The sequence below is a fragment of the Lissotriton helveticus genome, chromosome 2_1 (genome assembly GCF_964261635.1).
Source record: "Lissotriton helveticus chromosome 2_1, aLisHel1.1, whole genome shotgun sequence".
Taxonomy (NCBI): Eukaryota; Metazoa; Chordata; class Amphibia; order Caudata; family Salamandridae; genus Lissotriton; species Lissotriton helveticus.
In genome coordinates, this window is record NC_136059.1 from 774522761 (window position 1) to 774548105 (window position 25345).

Sequence of the window (25345 nt, forward strand, 5' to 3'; positions counted from 1 at the left end):
GTCGTCCTTATCGCCTCCTGTTTTTGGATCGCTTCGCAGATCTGGCTGGTCGTTGAGAATATCGCAAAGTGGTGCTTTCGTGTGTTTTTGCACAGGAACACCTACTCTGCATATCATTAGCGTTTGTTGTCGCTCTCATCCGCGCCGATGTTTTTTTGGGGAAGCCATTGCTGGAAAACTGGCAATATCGACAGTTTGCACCAGCTTGAGAATGGGGCAATAATTCTTTTGCCACTTTTGCTACGCTAAAGTGGCAAAAAGTCCTTGAGAATAGGCCCTATGTGTTTTGTATCGTCTTTGGTGCTTTGTGGTGGTTACTGGTCACAAGACAGCACTATAAAAAACAATAAAATAAATAATTGCATTTTATTTATGAAGTGCTGGATGTTAGCTATTCCTGGGCATTATAAAGGCAGTAGATTACCATTCAATAATAATACTTTTGTTAATTAGCGTTGAAGTTGGTGCCATGCTGGGAAGGCTAACTGTTTTGTGTGCACCAATCCTTCTCAGAAGCTACTTCCTCGCAGAGAAGCAGTCAAAGGTGAGGCTAGTGCAAAATAGCCCCATGTAGATTAGCAAAAATAAAACTGACATTTAAAAAAACTTGAAATATGCTGACTTGCATCTCAGTCTCTCTGAGCCCTCTATAGTTGGCTACATGACACCTTTACTTATTCCAGGCCACAGACTGCAGTGATCAACATTGACAACACGAGGCAAGATGTAAGTTTTACGTTCGAAGCTTAAATGATTACACATGAAATGTGTAAAATGTAAATGTAGCTGACAGGTTTACTTACTAGGAATTTGTTGCCAGTGGCGTGATTTCTCAAATGCCAAGTCAGGGTATTTCACAGCATGGAATGTCGTCGTTTGTTAGTGAATTGTCATGGTATTTGGAAGGCGATGACACCAAATTCTAAAGAGTCATCACCCCTAAAAGTAACTATTATGGAAGTATTGTTTCTGCTTTATAATTCTTCTTCTAAAGTTTAGAACTGGAGTCATAACTAAAAATAAGATTTATAGGACTGAAAGGAGTGAATGCAAGAAACATAAATATGTTAAAGTTTTCAAGACGAAAAAAATTAAAAGAAGCAAACAATATTAGAGCCTACAAAATACCCCATTAGTTTAAGTTTAGAAGCATCACGCACCAGAAATGCAAATGCAACGTACAGATGAGGTTGGAAGGAGCCCCTTAGAGGAAGTGTAGGAAAGAACCCAGTAACGATTTTAAATAGTTCTACAAATACAGCAGATTAAACAACAAAACTGTAAACAAAATACATTTATGTTTTGCTTGTACAGGAATCATACTGATCCTAAGTGAATTGTTCAAGAAAGGGTCAAAAATTATTGGACTGACATGACATTCGTTTTTCAAACATACTTTGCACGTGACCCGTACAATAATGATAAAAAAATATAATGCATTGTGATTTCCAAAATATAATATATCAATGAGAGTTTCATGTTGTCATCAAAGTGACACACTGTTAAACTATGTAGTATCAAGAAAGGACTGGCTTAGTTGTGTTGGGAGACTCAGTGGGTACGTATGTTGGCAAACCAGTTGGTTTGATCATGAAGCCCTCACCCACCAACCTAGTTGGTGGCATGCTTCATCATCGGGCCCACCACAGTGACACCGAATGTGTCCCGGGTGTGCTTCGACTCCAGATTACTGAGGAGCTGGTATACGTGCTGAGTGTGCTGTGTTGTGGGTGTGAAGGTGAATTAAAAGCTATGCAGTGGGTCCCAGTTCCCGAGGGTATATGGATAACTTTAATGTCTGGGCCCCTGCTAGCATATAAAAAGGCAAACGGACGCTGTGGAGTGAGTTATGGGCTCCCACGTCCTGTGTGGTCTACATGTTTCAGCCAGGCCTTTTATTTACATCTGGCTTTCCTCAGGACCAATGAGTATGTGTGGTGAAAAATAAACTATATTAAGTGGTTAGTGTTGTTTTAAAAGTGTCGCACGCGCTAAGGTGCTATACGTGTTAGAGGGGGATTCCCTCTGCTTTACTGTACACGTAACATAAAGACACAAACAGACAGACATAAAAGGTAGAGTCAATAAGAATGGTATTCTTTTAACACAACATGTTGCCGGCTTCTAAGGTGGGAGAACGACCTAGACCGGCAGGTAGAGCGTGGCCATGTGGGTTACATGGCAGGTGTGGTTTATAGCATGTAAAACGGGGTGGGGTGGTGGGCTAAACAGCGAGAAGAGCGTGAGGTGCAGGTAAGTTTTATACATTTTCCTCACACTTGCTGTTTGCTGTTAAAGCTTCCTGGGTCACCTGGCAGGGGGAGAAGACCCTAAGCATCGTAAAAAGGCATTGGTTAGAGCCGATCCTGTAGGGAGAAAGATTCTGCTGCTTACCTAGGTCGTAGTGAACCAGCATAGTTACTCACGGAATTGCCGATCTGCGTGCTCCTGAGACCTATCGTCCTGCTGCGGTATCCCGAGTATGAGTGTGCGGTCCTCGGTCGGGTTTAAGTAGCCCGTTTGATTCACAGCACCTGCAGCAGGAATAAGGAAAGTGGGTGCGGTCGCGCAGAAAGCGCCGAATCATCTGCTGCCCTGCGCATGTGTGCGAGAGCGGTGCTAGTTGTAGCGCATGCGCATTGGGCGGGATCAGTGCTGGTCAGCGCATGCGCATTGTAGGTAAATGGGGAACCACGGAGGCGCATGTATAGTGGCAGTGCTTAGAGGTAACAGCCCGTTTTGTGGCCGATTTTACAATGAATAAATTAGACAGTAATTTAGAATGCACAGAGATTTAAAAAAGGGAGGATTAAACAGGAGTAAGGTGCAGACTGGGGACTGTCCACGAGTCAGAACGGGGCTAGGACAACAAACGGTCAGGTTGGGGTGGTCTGTATAGATGTGGCTGATCAGGTGGTCAGCGAATTCCACGGGATGGAATCATTAAGCCCATCTATATGTGTGGAGAGGCGGTATATCCAACGTTGTTCTTTAGTAAGGAGGGCTTTCTCATTGCAGTTGGATACTTCAAATTGTTCAATCACGGTCCACGTAAAATCATTTGGGGTGTGATTGTGGGTGAGAAAGTGTTCAGTCAGTTTACTTATATTTTTACCACAGCGCATGGTGCTTCTGTGCTCGGTCATTCTCGTCTTGACTTTCCGGGTAGTCATACCAATGGATCTGAGGCCACACCGGCACGTGATAAGGTACACCAGGTTGGATGAGTTGCAATTAGTAAACTGGCGCTGTATCTAGGTTTTGCCGTTTTCCAGGGCCAGTGTCTTGGAGGGGGAAGTCAGGTGGCAGACGCTGCAGTTGTTGCAAGGTTGGTGGCCAGTTATTTTTGGTAGGCCCCAGGCGTTCAGGATGGGGGCTTGTTCTTGGTCTGGTAGATACTAATTGGTCTTTTGATTTTTTGCTCTTTTATAAGCGAAACGTGGGGTCTCCCACTCTCTTGTTCCTGAATTGATGATTCTCCAGTTTTTGCGGATTATGTTGGACACTTGATTCGAGGCAGTGTTGTAGGTAGTAACACATGTCAGAGTAGGTGTTTCAGGTGGTTTGATGATGGTTTCCAAGAGAGCCTCTCTATTCTGATTCCGCGCTCTTTTGCAGGTCTTGGTGATGATTCTGGTGGGGTAGCCACGGTCCTCTAGTTTGTCGACTAGTGCTTTGGACTGTAATTTGTAATCTTGAATCTTACTGCAATTGCATCGTATGCGCAAAAATTGGCCGAAGGGTAAGTTCTCCCTAAGAAATTCGAAAAAGACCTCAAGAAATTCAGCTACTCAAAGACCTACCCCTATGCTGATGGCGATTACACTGCACCCACAAGAGGCACAGACAGCTCAGGAGACAGCAGCTCTGTCTCTAGCGGTTCTAGCGCAGGATCCACCAAAACCAGAGGGAGAGGACGCAGGGGCCAATATTGGCAGCAACCCTGGCAAGGCCCCCCACAACATCCAAACTTTGGGCTACCACCCTTTGGACCAATACCATCACCATACTTCGGATATCCACCGTTATATGCCCCGGGACAGATGCCTTACTACCAAAACAACCAAAACCAGAGATATCCTTTTTTAGGCCAAGGCCGCAGACCACGCGGCAAGAGAAGGAACCCCCCCCAACAAGTACAGTGGGCAACAGAAGAAGACCCAGTGAGTTCCAACACACGGAACAAATCCCGGGAACAAGCAGGACCCAGCAAATAACAACACCCCAGACCAGCAGCCCCCTGGTATTCAACATCTCAGATGTGCCTCTAACCAATGAGGAGACTGCAGTCCTCAACAAAGGACTGTCCTTCGTCCCCACCACCAGACTGGATACCTTCAAACTCCATGTGGAGTTAGCCGAGTTCTTCAGGAAACTCAAGCTGAAAGCTTTTTTCGAAAAAAAGGAGATAACTGGTGATAACACAGAGAACATCAATGAAACAGGCCTGAGATTGAAGTCCAACTTCACCCCCCCACCAGCTAGCATACCAGTAGAAATTACAACATTCGAACTCGCAGGCTACTCAGAAATAGAGAAACTTCAACCCAAAAATACGTTCAACAACCTCTCCCACCGGGACCGGGAGATCATCAAGCGCCTACAAAATGACCCCACCCGTATCAGCAAACCTGCGGACAAAGGGGGTGGAATCGTGGTCATGAATAAAAGCGACTACGACACGGAATGCCGCAGACTCCTGAGTGACACACGGAATTATAAATGTTTGAAAAAAGATCCTACTGAAGAGCTACAAAAGAAAATTAACCAGCTCATCAAAGATGCCAGTGATGCAGAACATATATCCAAACAGGAGGCGGATTACCTCTGCACACAAAATGCCAAAGTACCCTATTTTTACACTGTGCCCAAGGTGCACAAAGGGGTCACTCTGCCCCCAGGCAGACCGATTGTGTCAGGCATCCAATCCCTTCTAGAACCATTATCACGCTTCTGTGATTTCTATCTCAATCCGCTGGTCCAGAAGACACCGTCCTACATCCAGGACACAAAACATCTCCTAAACATCATCAAGGACATCGGCTTCAACCCAGAAACACAACTCCTTGTCGGATTGGACATAGAAAGCTTGTATAGAAGTTTACCCCAGGACGCCACCTTATAAGTACTTCATGATGTCCTCATGGAGGATACTTGGCAACATCGTACCCCCCGGCACTTCATTCTTGACTGTGCTGCCCTGGCTTTGAAAGAAAATTATTTCGAGTATGAGGGCAAGTTCTTCCTCCAGACGAATGGAACCTCTATGGGGAGTGTTTTTGCCCCTAGCGTGGCAGGGCTCTATGTTCATCATTTTGAACGGACCCACATTGAGACACCAACCAACCCCTACTCAGCAAACATTGTAACCTGGCGTCGCTACATCGATGACATTTTCATCATCTGGGAGGGAAATGAAGATACGTTGAAACACTTCCTGACATGGATCAATAACCGTGATACCTACCTACGGTTCATCTGCACCAGCAGCCCCACTGAACTCGCCTTTCTGGACCTCAACATCAGAGCAGAACAGAATGGCCTGACAACCACCACACATTACAAACCAACATCTCGAAATTCTTTACTGCGATTTGACAGTTTCCACCCCAGACCGCTTAGGGAGAACTTACCCTTCGGCCAATTTTTGCGCATACGACGCAATTGCAGTAAGATTCAAGATAACAAATTACAGTCCAAAGCACTAGTCGACAAACTAGAGGACCGTGGCTACCCCACCAGAATCATCACCAAGACCTGCAAAAGAGCGCGGAATCAGAATAGAGAGGCTCTCTTGGAAACCATCATCAAACCACCTGAAACACCTACTCTGACATGTGTTACTACCTACAACACTGCCTCGAATCAAGTGTCCAACATAATCCGCAATAACTGGAGAATCATCAATTCAGGAACAAGAGAGTGGGAGACCCCACGTTTCGCTTATAAAAGAGCAAAAAATCTAAAAGACCAATTGGTATCTACCAGACCAAGAACAAGCCCCCGTCCGACAGGCAACACGATCCTGAACGCCTGGGGCCTACCAAAAATAACTGGCCACCAACCTTGCAACAACTGCAGCGTCTGCCACCTGACTTCCAAGACACTGGCCCTGGAAAACGGCAAAACCTGGATACAGCGCCAGTTTACTAATTGCAACTCATCCAACCTGGTGTACCTTATCACGTGCCGGTGTGGCCTCAGATACATTGATATGACTACCCGGAAAGTCAAGACGAGAATGACCGAGCACAGAAGCACCATGCGCTGTGGTAAAAATATAAGTAAACTGACTGAACACTTTCTCACCCACAATCACACCCCAAATGATTTTACGTGGACCGTGATTGAACAATTTGAAGTATCCAACTGCAATGAGAAAGCCCTCCTTACTAAAGAACAACGTTGGATATACCGCCTCTCCACACATATAGATGGGCTTAATGATTCCATCCCGTGGAATTCGCTGACCACCTGATCAGCCACATCTATACAGACCACCCCAACCTGACCGTTTGTAGTCCTAGCCCTGTTCTGACTCGTGGACAGTCCCCAGTCTGCACCTTACTCCTGTTTAATCCTCCCTTTTTTAAATCTCTGTGCATTCTAAATTACTGTCTAATTTATTCATTGTAAAATCGGCCACAAAACGGGCTGTTACCTCTAAGCACTGCCACTATACATGCGGCTCCGTGGTTCCCCATTTACCTACAATGCGCATGCGCTGACCAGCACTGATCCCGCCCAATGCGCATGCGCTACAACTGGCACCGCTCTCGCACACATGCGCAGGGCAGCAGATGACTCTGCGCTTTCTGCGCGACCGCACCCACTTTCCTTATTCCTGCTGCAGGTGCTGTGAATCAAACGGGCTACTTAAACCCGACCGAGGACCGCACACTCATACTCGGGACACCGCAGCAGGACGATAGGTCTCAGGAGCACGCAGATCGGCAATTCAGTGAGTAACTATGCTGGTTCACTACGACCTAGGTAAGCAGCAGAATCTTTCTCCCTATAGGCTCGGCTCTAACCAATGCCTTTTTACGATGCTTAGGGTCTTCTCCCCCTGCCAGGTGACCCAGGAAGCTTTAACAGCAAACAGCAAGTGTGAGGAAAATGTATAAAACTTACCTGCACCTCACGCTCTTCTCGCTGTTTAGCCCACCACCCCACCCCGTTTTAGACGCTATAAACCACACCTGCCATGTAACCCACATGGCCACGCTCTACCTGCCGGTCTAGGTCGTTCACCCACCTTAGAAGCCGGCAACATGTTGTGTTAAAAGAATACCATTCTTATTGACTCTACCTTTTATGTCTGTCTGTTTGTGTCTTTATGTTACGTGTACAGTAAAGCAGAGGGAATCCCCCTCTAACACGTATAGCACCTTAGCGCGTGCGACACTTTTAAAACAACACTAACCACTTAATATAGTTTATTTTTCACCACACATACTCATTGGTTCTGAGGAAAGCCAGATGTAAATAAAAGGCCTGGCTGAAACATGTAGACCACACAGGACGTGGGAGCCCATAACTCACTCCACAGCGTCCGTTTGCCTTTTTATCTGCTAGCAGGGGCCCAGACATTAAAGTTATCCATATACCCTCGGGAACTGGGACCCACTGCATAGCTTTTAATTCACCTTCACACCCACAACACAGCACACTCAGCAAGTATACCAGCTCCTCAGTAATCTGGAGTCGAAGCACACCCGGGACACATTCGGTGTCACTGTGGTGGGCCCGATGATGAAGCATGCCACCAACTAGGTTGGTGGGTGAGGGCTTCATGATCAAACCAACTGGTTTGCCGACATAAGTACCCACTGAGTCTCCCAACACAACTAAGCTAGTCCTTTCTTGATACTACATATAAACTAGGGGATCCGGACTAGCCTACCTAGTCCTCTCTCTCCATTTTGATTTGCTGACACTGTTAAACTAACCATGAGGCCGTTTAGCTTACCCCTTCTTGGGAGGGCAGAGCAGTAGCCTAGAAAAGTCCAAGGAAACGGCAGTCAGACACAAGAGGATGACGGGGTGAATGCCAGGCGACAAGTTGCTTGGCCCATGATCGATGTATCTGTGTATGAGATTCGTATTTGTAATAACAAGTGTTCAATAGATGATTGTACCTGTTCTGCATGTGATCCATCTCCATGAAAACACTAAAACTGGAGACAAATGTAGAAATAAGGCACAGGCCCCAGCAGACGTGAACCGCGAGTAGCGTTGCATCACACACAATTGGAGCAAACGTAACACCAATGCACAGACCAAGGCAAAATTGATACCACAAAAGACACCAAACCTTCACATGAAAGAAGAGCTTTAGGCCACCTGCTGTTCAACTTGCAAGAAATCACTCTTCTCAAACTAGAGAGACCCGTGGGCATCAATAACTCAAGCACGACGCCTGGCTCTACAGTACAGGGACAAAAGATGTGGAGTACTGGCTGATATGAAGAGGAGTGCGTGGAGACAGAGGAGTGCGTGGAGACAGAGGAGGGCGTGGATCAACAAAGCAAAAAGCACAGTTGACTATAAAAGAAGATTGTGTGGCGAGAACAGAGGCAGCCATTTAAAGACAGGCAGCATCTCCTTGGAGACAAAATAAACCAGGAAGTTCCTATTAAATCTATTGACCGGCCATTTTGTAGCCAAGCTGATTCAATAAATGTATAGGGAAAAGACATTTTGATGTCAGGCTGCTTCTTGTTTCGGCTCCTACCAAATTACAAACATTCTTCCACTCTGAAAGCAATCAAAAAAGCAAATACATGAAAATCAATGCAAAAAAAATTATAAAAAGAGAAAAGAAGAGCAACCCAAAGAAAGATCACCAGGTCCTCTGACAGGAAACCTTACAAAGGCCCTGCACCATATGTGAGAACGTATGATAATGCACTGTAATTCCCAGCGATGCCCTAGGCGGATCATGTGGCTTGATGAGTTTGATGACTCTGTTCAAGTAACAGGAAAGAAAGATGAGGAACAATTATTAAAAACCATGAAGAACCTAATAGGGAAGGACATACGCAGAAAGATCAAGAAACTGCCTGATGCTCCGGCTGCAACGGAAGTGGGTAAATCTTCACTGAATGCGAAATTCTTACCAAAAAAGTATGTAGGTGATTAATGCTACACCTTCAGATTCACATTACAGGAGAATATAGAACCCAGGAGCCTTCACTGGCTGGTAGACCACAGTAAGTACCATAAATTCTCAGATGAAGCAGCCATCAGACTGCGAGCCATTGAAGGATGTCAACTGAAATATTTCATGTTTTGTCTGCTAAAGAAAAGCTGTTTAATATAAGACATGACCAAGCTCAATGTTCAAGTGAAAGACGAGGTCAGGAAAAATGGATCTAGCAAAAGAGAGAAATGTAACTGGGAGGCCAAAAAATGTAAAAGATCAAAATCACGCTGCACAAACAAGAAATGAAACAACAAGAGAGATGTTGGAATGCTGTTGTTCTGGACAAGATCAAACCCATAAAGGCACGGTCCCAGCTATGAGACAGCTATATATGACATCAATGCAGAAAAAAGCCATTTATAGAGATGATGAGCAATGGGTTCCACAAACAAGACGCACACAAACTTCAAAGTAACAAGGTTTGCTAACATGCTCTTGCCATCAGAGACAAAAACAGCTGCAGATCCTGCTCGAGGGCAACATAGGGCTGTGCATAGAAAAACAGAGCTCTCCTTCCTCGGAATTACAAAAAGGTTCAATATCATCATATCCTGGAGGGAGTGACAAGCTCTATTCAAGATGGCTGACAAACAGAATGCAGAAAAAAGTATTCATGACTGGACATCATGATGGAAACACATGCTGCCTCATTTGCACAGGACAGAAGAGTGCACCTCAACTACATATGCTTTTCTGAAATTAACAAGTTGAACCATGCACCAAAGCTGAAGTGTGCCGGTGCTCGAGCACGCACCTGGATGACCAAAGAAGCACTGGTAAACCTTTGCAAGTTCAATACTGCACTCAAATAACAAGACCGTTCAGTAGATACTAAAATCCATTTCATAGACAGTCTCATCTCAATGGATTGTCTACTCAGTCTGCCCACAACCGAACAACCCCAGCTGAGTGCCATCCTGAAGATGACGGACTAAAGCCACTAACTGTGCCAAAATTCCCAGAACTATGCACAGAGCTGGAGAAGACAAAAGACTTTGTGGTACTCCTTCATATAGATGAAACGCTGAGACTTGTGGCACAGCACGATTGGACGATGCCATTCGACTTCTCAAGGACCCTGCCCAAGGGTCTCACCACTAGTGCTCTTAAATGGAGCCAAGACATCATGCCCAGTTAGCCACCTTCTGGGAGTTGATGCCACCCACTTCAAGACCCCTATACATATGAGAGCCATTCATTGCTTGGGTTTCGGGATCGGACAACTGATGATGGGGAGCTTGCGATAAATGCTGTCCCCCCTGAGGCTATATAACACCATGATATTGTTTTTTAATATGTCTAAGTGGTGGATAATAACCGGGTGGGGTCTGGACTCTGTTATCACATTCAGGTGCTTACACTGCTGAATGCCTACCATTATGTGTAGACTGTTATTGGTGGTACTAGTGCATATCGCTGTAATAGGATTATGATGACTAATGATTTATTTGTATCTTTCGTGCTATTGCATACCCTGAACATGTGAAACTGGCATGTTGGGTTGTTGCATAAAATGTATATTGCATTTATTTGGAAATATCAATAAACAATTTTTTTTTTAAATGGAAAAATGAGTCAAGACTTTCTCCAACCTCGATCTCAACAAGGGATGCAAGCAGGTTCAGCTACATAAAGACTCAAAGCGCATCACAACATTCATTGTACACCTAGGAATATTTAATACAAGTGATTGAGCATCAGAGTCTTGCGAGTGGCAGAAAGCGTTCAAGAAGCAAACAGGCAATAAATCAGACAATTGCCCAAACCTTAAACTACAATGATGACATGTTAGTGTTTGCAACCACTATGGAAGACCAGGAAAAAACCCCGGTGAAATATATTGGCCTCTGAAGACCACAAATCTGCCTCTAATTAGTGTAGAGTGCGAATTTCACTAACAAAATTACAAGGATTTGGACACATTTTCCGTTATAAAGGCATGCATTGGTGATCTGGAAAATACTAAAGCTGTGACCAACACTCCAGCACCCATGCATTTCAGAGATGTTTGACTATGCTGGCAAGTTACTATGCCAGATACCTGAAGGGCGATGCCACTGTCAGCAGCCCACTGCAAGACCTGACCAAGCCACGGCACCCTTTCAAATTTACCAGAGTGTGTAACTTCCAAGAAATCAAGAAAATCCTGCAATCTGCAGAAATAACACTGTAAATATAGCTGTGGGGAAACAACTTCAATACATACTCTGAAGACAGACATCAAGGCCTAGATTTACTATGATTTGCATCAAAGCTGTGTCACTTTTATGGTGCATCCCTGATGCAAAATAATTTTTGGCATTTACTAAGCCATGCAAAGCCTCTTTGAGTGGGTAATGAAATACAGAGTAACGCAACACAGTTTGTAGCTTTGCCTTTCGTTATTTTGCATCAGTTAGTCAGAACATGGGTGGAGCATGGACATTCCCATGCACCCACCTGCCTTTTTCTGGCACAAACCCAGGTTTACAAAGAGTTGTAAACCTGGGTTTGTACCAAAATGGAGCGCCTACCCAATAAAGGCTTCCGAGGAGAAATATCTTTATATCTCCTTGTTGCTTCCACTTCAATGTGTGCTGCATTCTTCCTGCACAAAAACAATTCTATCCATAGAATAGGCACACCCACAAATACCCCATTCATGCAAATCCACGTATCAGACTCTCACTGTAGTCCTTTGGGATTATTTACCATTGCCAAACATGGCCTCTCATTAGTAATGAAAAAATTGGGAAAACCTACGTCTGGATATGGCGGAACCCGCCATCTTCACCAGATGCATATCCAGCAGAGTCTCAACGTGAATGAGGAAAATGATTATTTATCGTACAGTTATGTCCCATCATAACCCTCTTCCGTCATGTCCCCGAGCCCATCATGCCAAAACACGAGCACACGAGAACACAAGCACGAACCGACCACGCGCTGATCATGCGCCTCATGTAGTCACACACGCGCTCTCCTTCCCCAAAAAGTCAAACGCTTATCCTTATGGTCAAAGCGATTCCGAGAACCAACTGCCTCACTCAAACCCTACATTACTGTGGTTAAGCCGATGCCGAGAACAAGACCCCCCCATCTGTAACCATTTCCCTATAATCGGGCCAATTCCGAGAAATGGGCCCCACTCTGTTAAACCACGATAACCAATTCCAAGAAGAAGAGCCCCCGAATGCTGAAACACGACAAACAGACATCCTGTCACGACCACCTCTCCCCTATCTAAGGAACCAGCCTAGTGTTATTTCTCCACACCTTCGCCTCTCTTGTGCTTCCTCATTCTAAATCATGACTCAGCCTTATCTCCTCTACCATGTCTTCACTCTTTCATGACGCTGCCTCCTTTTATGGTCATGACTTCTGTTTTATTGCAACATATGATCCGGGCCTACATGACTTCTGTTTTATGTTAACGTATGATCCGGGCATTCATTGAAGGGAAGCTCCTTCCTCTTTTCCTGCTATAAATACTGTGTGTTCAGATAATAAGGTTAGAGATTCTTCCGATCCTCCTCAGGTGACGGAGCTCTCCCTTAACTCGAGTTACTGAATAAAGACCCTGAATTCGAACCACCACGGACTCTGCTCTTCCTACTTTGAACTTATTGATATTGTCTAGAAATTCCGATCAAGGTAAATTACTAAAATATTTACCACAGCAAATTGGCGCCCGAATAGGGACTTCCCTTTCTCCCCACACGCCGGTGATGCGGACCTAGACCGGTCTCTTCAAGACATCGACGGACTTCTACGTGCACACTGCAGGGTGTTCCTGCATGAACTCCTTCGTGTCGAAGAGGGGCCGAGCCACGGCCTAGCCATCCATACGAGGCGGTGAGGACGACAGCGGAAGTTCCGACCCAGAGCCCGAAACCTGTGAAGATTGCCGAGTCCGAGGTCGTCTGAACCCTGACCAGTCCCTGTCCACGAGCGCTGCGTAATCAAGTGTCCAGATCTTCAAGGTCTTCAAGTTCTCTGCACCTCGGTGAGTACTGCTGGGGGTGTATAAAGACGGGTTCTGAATTTTCAGAGCACGGTAAAGACGGGTTCCGAATTATTCGGAGCACGGTAAAGACAGGTTCTAGGTTTCTAGAAAACGGTATGTTTGTATTCTGATACTCAGAATATATTGAGTTTTGTCAAGTGTAAAGTTTTATCTGTATCTGATACAATGCCTTTGTTCTCTAAGCTGTGTAAACTGGGTACCCGGAAGGGGTTACTGGAACAGTCTGTACCAGTCCCCCCGAAGGATACTCCTGGTTATTTTATGTACACAAAGTATGGGATTGGTGCCATCTTGTATTTGGATCTTTGGGAAGGTTATACTAAAGATTTAGACATCGCGATCAGATGGCCAAAGAGTGGCACATGGGATTTGAATTGTATCATGGCGGTTGAGAAAAGATGTTGGGAAAAGAAAGCGAGACCCTCGATGTTAGAGAGTGTTGATATATGGCGAAAAGAAGCACATCGAAGGGAACAGAAAGAACAAGGGAAAGTTGAGAAAGCAAAAAGAATGTCGGAAGAAAGTAAGATGAAAAAGTTACAGGATCAGGATGATGATATTTGTTCTGAACAAAAGAAAAGGGAGGTCTCAGCCTCAGTAACGGGTATATATCCTGTCCTCTCACCAAAAACAGGGTCCGAGATTAACTTAGATTCTAGTACCCCTACGGCACCTCCACGCCCTAAGGTTCCTTCTGTACCCGACGATTTTATTACTACTTACTTGATGGAGCCTTCTCCTGCTTATACGAATCAGGTAACAGCCAGACGAGTAGTTACTCAGACTGAACCCATCCCTGACACTTCGGGTGGTGTTCTACCTCTGTTAGAATGTGATTATGATCCAACCCCAGGGGAAGGTTCACAAGCAGATATTTCCCTTCGCTTACGAGAAGCTCTAGAAGGTATACGAGAGGTACCGAATATCACAAATTGCCTAAACAAAATTTATGAAGCGCTTCGAACAGGAGAAAATTTAGAAACACTACAGGAGGCTATAAAAAATAGACCCATATCACATAGAAAATGCCTCTCACGATTCATGATCACTTGTTTTATTAGAATGATAGCTAGTGCAGGAAAAAGAGTTCCTGATGATTTACTACAACTAGACCAAGCAGTAGTCGCAGGAAATTACAATAAAATTTTATTCCACTCTTCATAAGCAAGGTTTCCGATTCCCATCGAAAAGATGCCCCTACCCAGGGAACTGAGAATGAGAGTACAAGCGAGGATAGAGACGAAGGAACTGCTTTTCAGGGTGCAGTACGTTCCCGTATCCCTCGTTCTCAGAATAACGGACAATTCAAACTTAGAACTAAGAAATTGTCAGCCCCCACAGATAGGTTGTTCCAACGAACGCAAGAAGCTCTAGATGATTGGATGGACGACGAGCCTCCACTCACCACACAAGAAAAAGAACTCGCTAGATCAAGCACCCATTGGGTATCTCAATACTCCATATATGGCTCTGATATAGTTGCTCAAATGTTTTTATCAATCCCTCTAACCTCTCAAAGGCTAGCTAGCATCTATATGGTTCAACACCTCATTACAATGTACGAAGATACTGGTTGCCCACCAAAAAGATTACATCCTCTCTTACGAGACTGTTTAGAAGGGAGGTGGGTGGCTAGGGGACAAGAATTCCTTAATATCTTCCTTGAACTACGACAGCGATATATCCAATGTTTTACAGACAGTTATGATACAAATCCCCATCCCTATGACCAAGGACAGTTCCCCCTCCGAGAAGTACACCCCGTTGCAGATTCCGATGGAAAGTTGCAACAAACATTCGTGTACACTCCTTTGACAAAACTAGAAATACTCGAGATGAAGAAAATGGTCCCTTCCCACGAAAAAGACCCTTCGGGTTTCCATAGGGAACTCAAGGACATTCTTCAAATGGGTTCCTTTACTTATAAAGACCTCAATATTCTCCTTAAAGTCCTGTTACCCCAAGGAACGTACGACAAGCTAAAAGGAAAAGATTGGGAGATTGAAGGGAAAAAGGTAACATGGGCAGACTTAGAAAAAGAAGATGCCACTCGTAATCCCGGACAAGGTTTGGGACCTCTAGCTCAGGAACTCCCTCGCTGTCTCCCTAAAATACTGTCACAGTTGCTGACCACTAAGAAAGAAGATTGGGATGCTATCTCTGCATGTAAACAGAAACCTGATGAGGATATAGGGGACTATTATTCCAGGTTGGAGAAATGCTTCCTCGTCAACAGCGGCCTCTCCTCCGGTGGAGATGCCTATAGTCGATTATTTGTTTCCAAACTCGTAGAAAATGCCTTGCCCACGATCAAAAATAGAGTACTGAAGGTAGAAAGTACTTGGCAAGCAAGCTCCCCCTCACAAGCACTTCAGATGCTCCAATATCACCAAAATAGAATTAGGGACGAACAAGAACAAGAAAAGACGAGAACAAAAGATACTAAAATGAAGGTATTAGTAGCACAAACTAATACGATCCAACAGACTCCTAAACAACCCCAAGTATCACAAGAAAAAGTTACTTGTAATTACTGTAAAAAGCCAGGACATTTCGTGCGTGACTGTCCAGTATTACAACATAATATTGCCACTGGGAAGACACAACCTCGTAACTATCCCCCTCGTCCTTCTGCTCCTCCAACTGATGCTAAACTTACCACCCAACTCTATCAGTACCCAGTGTCCTCCTATGCTGAATTCCCCACGATCTCATGAAACAGCTGGGAGGAACACGATAATCGTCCACTAATACCGGTCCCGGTTGACCAAGAGGGTCCCTATGTACATGCTAAACTCCTAGGTAAGGAAGCAAAATTTCTGTTCGACACCGGGGCTAGTAGGACGACAGTGCAGCACAACGAAGTTCCCAAGGTACCCCTCTCTAGCTCAAATAGTATTTCCTTGGGTTTTTCTGGTACACCTGTCATCAACAAAGTTTCTGAACCAATTTCTCTTAAAGTTGGTCCTCTTACAACTTCCACCGATTTAGTACTTACAAAGTCCTGTCCCGAAAATCTCCTTGGCATCCAGACACTAAAAGAACTAGGTGCTATAATATGTTGTTCCCCAGAAGGAGTCCGACTATTCCTCCGAGATTTTAAAGGTCATTTCACCACACGAGAACTAGATGTCAGACTAAGAGACATTCCTGTTACACTATGGGCTACTGATCCAACAGATGTAGGATTCATGGATATTACACCACACTTAGTGACACTGAAAGAAGGCGTTGTCCTACCTCGTATCCGTCAATACAAATTACCTCCAGATGCAGAACAAGCCCTTATTCATATTATCGATGATTTGATAACAAAAGGAGTAGTCAGAGAAGTACCTTCCAACACATGTAACTAGCCAGTCCTGCCAGTCAGAAAGAAAACTGATGATGGTGCGCCACCAGTCTACAGACTCGTGGTTGACTTACGTGAACTCAATAAATGCGTAGTACCACAATACCCTGTGGTCTCGGATATCAGTACTCTGTTAACAGCCATAGATCCTGAGGCTACACATTTCACTGTAATAGACCTGAAGAATGCTTTCTTCAGTGTACCCATCCACCAAGACAGTCAGTACCTATTCGGATTCTCCCTACGAGGTCGTAGCTTCTGTTTCACAAGAGCTCCCCAAGGATATACAGAAAGTCCCAGTATCTACAGTCAGGCACTTAAAAGACAGCTAGATGACATTGTTCTGCCCGCCAACACGACATTGTTACAATATGTCGATGACTTGCTGGTCACCGCATGCTCCGAACCAGAATGTGAACAAGCTTAACGAATTGTCCTAATGTTCCTTGCACAACATGGCCACAAGGTGTCACCCTCGAAATTACAATTGTGTTTACAGCAGGTGGCCTACCTAGGACACCTGCTGTCAAAGGAGGGTAGGGCACTCACACCTGAAAGAATTCAACTCATTTTTAACATTCCTGTCCCCAAGACACAGAAAGAAGTTCGTGCTTTTATTGCTCTCACGTCTTACTGTAGACAGTGGATTCCCCAGTTTGCATACTTGGCCAAACCCCTGATACAGCTAACAAGCACAACCTCTTCCCCATTGCCATGGACACCTGAGCACACTTTTGCTTTTGACACCCTCAAACAGGCATTATGCTCTACACCTGTCCTAGCTACACCTGATTATGCCAAACCTTTTGTCCTCTTTGTCACAGAACGGGAAGGTACAGCCTTGTCAGTACTCACACAAACACAAGCTAACAAACACCGTCCCTGTGCTTATTTTTCTAGCACTCTTGACCCTGTTGCACAAGGTTTGCCGGCCTGCCTAAAATCAGTTGCAGCTACAGCTCTAGCAATACGACAAAGTGATTCCATAGTACTAAGACACTCCCTTGAAGTACAAGTTCCACATGCAGTAGAATTGCTTTTGAATAGGACACAGACACAACACCTAACCATAGCTCGCCTCACAGGTTACGAAGTCACTCTGTTCCAACCCCATATTATCATCAAAAGGTGCAATATCCTCAACCCAGCTACGCTACTGCCTACTGTTCCAGTTGACAACCAGGTTCATGACTGCTTAGAGGTGGTCGAACTAGTCACCAAACCCCGGTCTGATCTTACAGATGTCCCTCTAAGTACACCAGAACACACACTGTTTGTAGACGGTTCCTGTATGCGTCTCCAATCAGGCGAACTCTCAGCAGCCTATGCTGTCACTACAGAGAACACCGTCCTTCTAGCAGCCAGAATACCCGTACATTCTGCACAAGCAGCAGAACTAATAGCTCTCACCCAAGCATGTGGATGGTCCAAAGGAAAGCGAGTCAACATCTACACCGACTCACAATATGCATTCGGGGTAGTTCATAATTTCGGCATCCTTTGGAAAGAGAGAGGTTTCCTGACCTCTCATGGAACCAAGATCCAACATGGAGACCTTGTCCTCCAGCTACTAGAGTCAATACACAAACCCACAGAGATAGCCATACTAAAATGTAAAGCACACACCAAAGTTGTAGACTCTATCACCAGAGGTAATGCTCTGGCTGACGCCACAGCTAAACATACTGCTCAGACAGAAACACTAAACACCGAAACCACCATTAGTACTATCTGTCCAGTTATCGATCCGACCAAGGATGTAGTAGGCATCCAAAATCAAGCCACAGAAACCGAAAAGAGAAAATGGGAAGAGGAGGGAGGTTCACACACAGATCAAGGTTGGGTAACACAGGACAAGTCCAAATGGTTTCTCCCTGACCTAATGGTTCCCATAATGATAGAAACTGCTCATGGTCCCGCACATCTAGGAGAGAAAGGAATGTTAGACAGTCTGAATCTGATATGGCACAACAAGCATCTGCGTGCAGCAGCCAAACAAATAGTACGAACCTGTATGATTTGCTGTCAGTTCAATCCAGGGAAAAGTGTATCCGTTGAACAAGGAGGGTTCCATCCTCCAGATCACCCCTTCGAAGTCCTACAAATGGACTACATACAGATGGAGAGACGTCGGGGATATAAGTATGTCCTCGTAGTAGTCTGTACCTTAACTCGATGGACTGAAGCATACCCCGTCCCAGACTATGGTGCCCAGATGACTGCCAAGCAATTGGTGAGGGAATTCTTCCCTCGCTACGGGTTGCCAAGAGTCATTTACTCTGACAACAGACAACCATTCTCCTCTAAATTGATGGAAGCTGTCTCCTTACTGCTAGGATACACCTGGAAGTTTCACTGTGTTAGGCATCCCCAAGCAGCAGGCCTAGTCGAACGACATAACCAGACATTAAAAACAAAATTAGCAAAAATATGCGCTGACAAACAAATAGATTGGGTTACAGCTCTTCCGGTTGCCCTCTTCTATATGAGAATGGTGGCACATTCCCGGATGGGTCTGTCCCCCTATGAAATTACATTTGGGAGGCCTCCGAATATCTGGGGTGTCCCATCTCCTAAAAAGCTAATTGACATTGATGCAAATGTACTGACAGATTACTTTGCTTCTTTGATGTCTGCACTATGCTCGTGCCGTTCACAGGTGGCTGCAGCCTTCCCAGACAAGACCACGCCCGATGAGCACCCCCTTCAGCCTGGTCAATAGGTGCTCGTCAGAAATTTTGATCGAACCAGCCCTCTGGAGAAAAGGTGGACGTCCCCCAAACTGGTGCTGCTGACGACGAGGACCGCCATCAAGGTCGAGGGACGGAAAGGGTGGTTGCACGTGTCGCATTGCAAACCCTTCTACGGACCAGCTCAGGACACTGTTGCTGATCCTGAGACCAGAGACATTGAAAAAACAGACTTTAAAGACACTGAAACGACAGACTTTATTTCACCCCTCCCAGAACTTTTACCCCAAGAAGAGTACAAATCGCGGCTGCGATCCTACCCCAAACAGACTTGAGACATTTGCATCTGAATCCGGCCTGCCAGTGGCTATTTAAGCCCAAGACGGACGCTTGGTGTAGCGGTTGCTGGGAAGAGTCCGGTTACTGGTGCATTTTTTCCTCTCAAAGATTAAGCAGCCGACATTATGAAGATAAAGACTCATTGTGCGAAACTGTTACATGACAAAGTTCCCCTTTTCCTTTCTATCATGATTCTTATTTTCTGCATCATGGCTTGTCTAGGTTGGTTCCTTCATCTAGCTTTCCCACCGTCTTCCCCCGCGCCCTTGAACAATACTGCTATGCATTCACATGTAGATCTTCCTCCACATCTCATGAACAGAAGAAAAGAGTTCTTCAATAACACATTCATCTCCACACTCCACCAACATCAATTGGTGATTAACAAAACAAATTGTTGGGTCTGTGGTTTAATGCCACATTCTGTGCACGGAGGAATGCCTTTTATTCCTCTCCCTTTTGGCTATGCTGGATCTACCTATGCACTCTCTATGATATTTTCTGCCTCTGTTAGGAACATTCCTGAGACCCCGATCAAAAACGCTAGTACCTGGAATGAGATAAAAACAAAAACAGTAAGAGCCGTCGCAAGGATGGTAACTTTCACAGCAACATGGGGACGAGCAGACATTAGTGAAAACACCAGTTACTTCCTCTTTAATGACACCACCTCCTTAAGGGAGACATTTTCAGTCCAGGAAAGACAGACAGACCAGGGAGGATGGGCCGTGCCCTACCAGGGCCTATTCTGCGTAAGAGGAAAGGGCAAGGGTCAGAAAATGGGAGATAGTGAATGTAACAAGACCTACACCCTACCTGATCCAAATTTCCCAACGATGGCCACTGCCCCCAACACCTACTTTATCTGTGGATCTCACGCGCGCACTTGGTTACCTCAAGGCTGGTCTGGAAAATACTACATTGCATTTCTCCTTCCCCCTACCTACACCGCCCCAGCAGATTATCATCTCAGTGACCCCCGACCGTAATTATTAGACGGCGAAGGGGGGCCATAGATGCTGAAGATACAGCAGGCCAAGAGGCTGGCGATTTCTTTAAAGGAGTCATCCCATTCTGGGGGCCTATGATCAACAGCCGCCACTTTAGACAACTGACTCGTGTAGTCCAGGGAGCCATAAACGAAACAGCCGGTGCATTAAGTAACATCACCGCTGAGATGGCTGCCGACAGACTCATGACGTTACAAAACCGTATGGTCCTAGACATCATATTGGCTGACCGAGGTGGTGTATGTGATCTGATCGGGTCCAGCTGCTGTATATTTATCCCAGATAATGCACCCTCGGTGTATGCCGCTATTTCCCGCCTTCCTATACTTTCCAGAAAACTAGATGCAGACACTGGTGCCTGGTCCCTGACGGGTTGGCTCTGGAGCCTCCTGTCCTCATGGGGATGGAAGGTGCTTACAGTCCTAGGTCTTGCTCTAGCTATTCTCTTCACCTGCTGCCTCTGTATTCAGTGCGGTCCAGCACTCTGTAGTTTCTGTATCACTACCTGCATTCCCAAAACCCAGACCAGAAAGAAAGAAAGAGAAAGACTCATGTTACAGGAACAAGTAAACGACCTAATGAGTATAGAGGTGGACTAGAAAAAGCAAAGAATTTTAAAAGGGTATATTATGGGACAAGGAGGGAATGAGGAAAATGATTATTTATCGTACAGTTATGTCCCATCATACACCCTCTTCCGTCATGTCCCCGAGCCCATCATGCCAAAACACGAGCACACGAGAACACAAGCACGAACCGACCACGCGCTGATCATGCACCTCATGTAGTCACACACGCGCTCTCCTTTCCCAAAAAGTCAAACGCTTATCCTTATGGTCAAAGCGATTCCGAGAACCAACTGCCTCACTCAAACCGTACATTACTGTGGTTAAGCCGATGCCGAGAACAAGACCCCCCCATCTGTAACCATTTCCCTATAATCGGGCCAATTCCGAGAAATAGGCCCCACTCTGTTAAACCACGATAACCAATTCCAAGAAGAAGAGCCCCCGAATGCTGAAACACGACAAACAGACATCCTGTCACGACCACCTCTCCCCTATCTAAGGAACCAGCCTAGTGTTATTTCTCCACACCTTCGCCTCTCTTGTGCTTCCTCATTCTAAATCATGACTCAGCCTTATCTCCTCTACCATGTCTTCACTCTTTCATGACGCTGCCTCCTTTTATGGTCATGACTTCTGTTTTATTGCAACATATGATCCGGGCCTACATGACTTCTGTTTTATGTTAACGTATGATCCGGGCATTCATTGAAGGGAAGCTCCTTCCTCTTTTCCTGCTATAAATACTGTGTGTTCAGATAATAAGGTTAGAGATTCTTCCGATCCTCCTCAGGTGACGGAGCTCTCCCTTAACTCGAGTTACTGAATAAAGACCCTGAATTCGAACCACCACGGACTCTGCTCTTCCTACTTTGAACTTATTGATATTGTCTAGAAATTCCGATCAAGGTAAATTACTAAAATATTTACCACATGACACAGATACTGTGGGGTGCTCAAGGCAGGAATGCTCTAATATATTTAAATCCATCCTCACGCCATATTCCACATGAAGTTTGTCCTGGCAATAAAAACAGATTCAGTCGAACTGTTTCACTCCCTTTTGAGAGTGGATCAAAGAAAATTAGCTGAAAGGGTGATAAGTACTGAAACAATGTTGCGGAGCTAACCCGGGAAGTGGCTTAGCTGCAAAAGAACCTTGTGGAAATGCCTTGAAAGGATTAGGCTCTTTTTTAAAATTGATTTATTTTTGCATTTTAACAACAGTGAATACACAAAAAAGGACAACAAGAAGAGAAAAGGAACGTTATTAAAATTCAAATTGACCAGGTACATGAAAAATCAACGATGGAATAAACATAAAAAGGCAGAATGCATAGTGCATAACAAACACTGAAATAGGCATTTATTATAGCACAAAAGAAAAACATGCTTATGTTAGTGCAAAACAATCCAGAAAACAGATCAGTATTTCACACCGGGGCACAGTTATAACTTAGGCTGTTGTGGAGCTCAGAAGAGTTTAGGACAGGGAATTCTATTCAACAGAGTCGAAAATGTAATAACTTTAAGGGGACCAGATGTGCCTTGGGCATGATGTATGGGGTATAGTAGAGGCATATGCATTCATTGTTACACTGTAGTAGATCAAGTCTTTTATCCAGTCTGCTTCACGGGGTGAAGATCGGTGGCCTCAGCGCAGGGCTACATGCCTCATGGGTGTAAGCAATGCTAATGAGGCATATTTCTGAGTTGCTTTGGGAATATCTTTGGTGTACCTCAAGAGGGCCAGTAAGGGGAAGGGGGCAGTTGTAGGGAGAGCATTTTAGATAATGCGTCAAATATAGTTGCCCAATAGGCGCCATTGACGGACAGGTCCATGCCAGGTGAACATAATTTGCTATGGGATGGTGGCACCTAGAGTATTCTGGGTCGGGTCTCAAGCTCAGACTATGCAGTATAGCAAATGTGTAATGTAATCTTTGTAGGAATTTGGAGTAGTCTGTGTTTAGTATTTAGTGAAATCTTTGGTTTGTGAGCAGTAATATCTCCAAGTGGCATTGTCTAAATATGAGTTAAGGTCTTGCTCCCAACCTTTCCGCGCTTGTTGTGTATTTGAAACTGCAGACTCAAAAATTGTGTTATAATGCCTGGTAACTAAGCAGGGGGGATGTGAAATATATACTAGTGTCAAGGCTGTGAACGTAAGCAGAGTTGACGGGAACGTTGTGTAGCATGCCGGTAGCACTTTCAACGCCATTCTATGCCGCACCGAGACGGATTCAGCCGTCCCAGCAAAGCTCGCTTAAGAGATTGCTCCGGCGGCACATACCTCAAATGCCTTAAATACCTGTATTAACTACATAAGAATCCTCCTAGTCAGGATATCTCCAAACAGGGTGTCGGCTGACATCTAAACCTTCAACGGCTACTGAAGAATCCTCTAGCTGTCCACGCCCTCAGGCTGTCGTTCTCTTATTGTCCTGATGAAGACCCGCTCCAGATGCAAATAATTCTGCACTAACGTCTAGGGTCAAAACGTCAACGTTACTTTTGTCAATCCGTCCATCTTAAGCCACGAAAAAAGAAAATAATATGATTGTTGTGACCTAAATTTTTCAAATATGGACTGATGAAATTCTATGTTTTTCTATAATTATAAATACGTCATCTTCACTTATTCATGTATAGCACGGCCATCACCTGTCACTATTAGTCACTATATATTTCACTCTGTATGTGATTGTTTGCTTTTATTGTCCCTGACAGCCACTGTTAATACATTGATTTATACGTGTAAAATTTCCATAATAAGAACTTTTCAAAATTGAAAATTGTTGTGTGTGTCCTTACGCATCATACCGCAAATGCGGACTGAGTGAAGTATATAAAGAAGTATTATATTCACAATATAGCAAAAAATTGACACATATCTGACAAAACCAATTGTTCTTATTTAACTTTGATACCCAGGTTCTGAGGGTCACTGGGACACCCCATTATCTCTAACGGGCACTTTCCTGAGCCAACAGAAAAGAAAGATGTCCAGAGGTGATGTACCTCCCTTTCGTTTAAAAGCTTCCACGATTATGAAGCTTCCTTCATGAAACAAATCCCGCAAAGCATGGAGCATCAACAAGCATAATTTGGTCTGTGTTTTGTTTCGAAGGCGAGGGGAATGATAGAGTTATTGTATAGAGAGTACCATGGAGAAAAATTGTCTGTTGTATTAGCTCGTTTAGATATTGCATGCCAGGCATATGATGTGATATTACATGCCAGGCATATGTCCTGTATGCCAAAATGCGTGTTTGGTCGGGAGCGTGACGCTTTTTGCACAATGATTGTGGTCAGTAAAATGTCGCCAGCCATATCTCATTCAATGGTATATGCTGGAAATTTATATTCTTGGTGTGGCCATAATAGAGATATTTTGCTTGAGCCATCAGGTATGAACATTCTATTTGAGGGGGCAGCAAATCCTCCCTTATCATAGGGAGGTGTTAAGAGTTTTCCAGTGGCTTCTTGGTTGCTGGCTCGCCCAAATAAACCTGATAAAAATAGAACAGATGATCTCAAAAATGCATTAATAAGTGGAAATAGGATATTGTTAAATGGGTACAACAGGCGAGGCAAAAGCACCATCTTTAATATCGCTATACAACTGGCAAAGGAAATAGGGAGCTTTGCCCAGTTCCTGGCCTGTGTCTTTATATTTTACATGACAGGTCATAGTTAACATGGATTACCAGTGAGGGATCTCGTTGGACCATAATTCCAGGCTATCGAGCAGTTGGATCACCTTAACAGAGGGTGATTGTAATAGTAGGCCTAATGATTGTTGGGGTAAGAGGGATCATTTGGATCAGGTTACTTGAGTACAGGCTGAAGTCACTGAGGACAGATCTCAGTGTATCAACCAAAGGTTGGTTGACCTCTCTAAGGATAGAGAAGGGAATTATCCAGAGGCGTAGAATATATTCAGGCTACTACATTTCAGAGACCAGAATGTGGTCTTATGGGAAGCCAGTCACAGCGGCCTACTGCAGTTGACAAATCAAAAATGTTAGTATTTTTGAATTATAATGCAGCAATGCAACAGCAACGAAGTTAAGTGAGATGTGTTTGAAACACGTTCCTTTCCCTGCACAACAAGGGTCATAGTCGACCAGCAGACACGGCATATTTACGAGAAAATGTCGGAGTGCGGAGC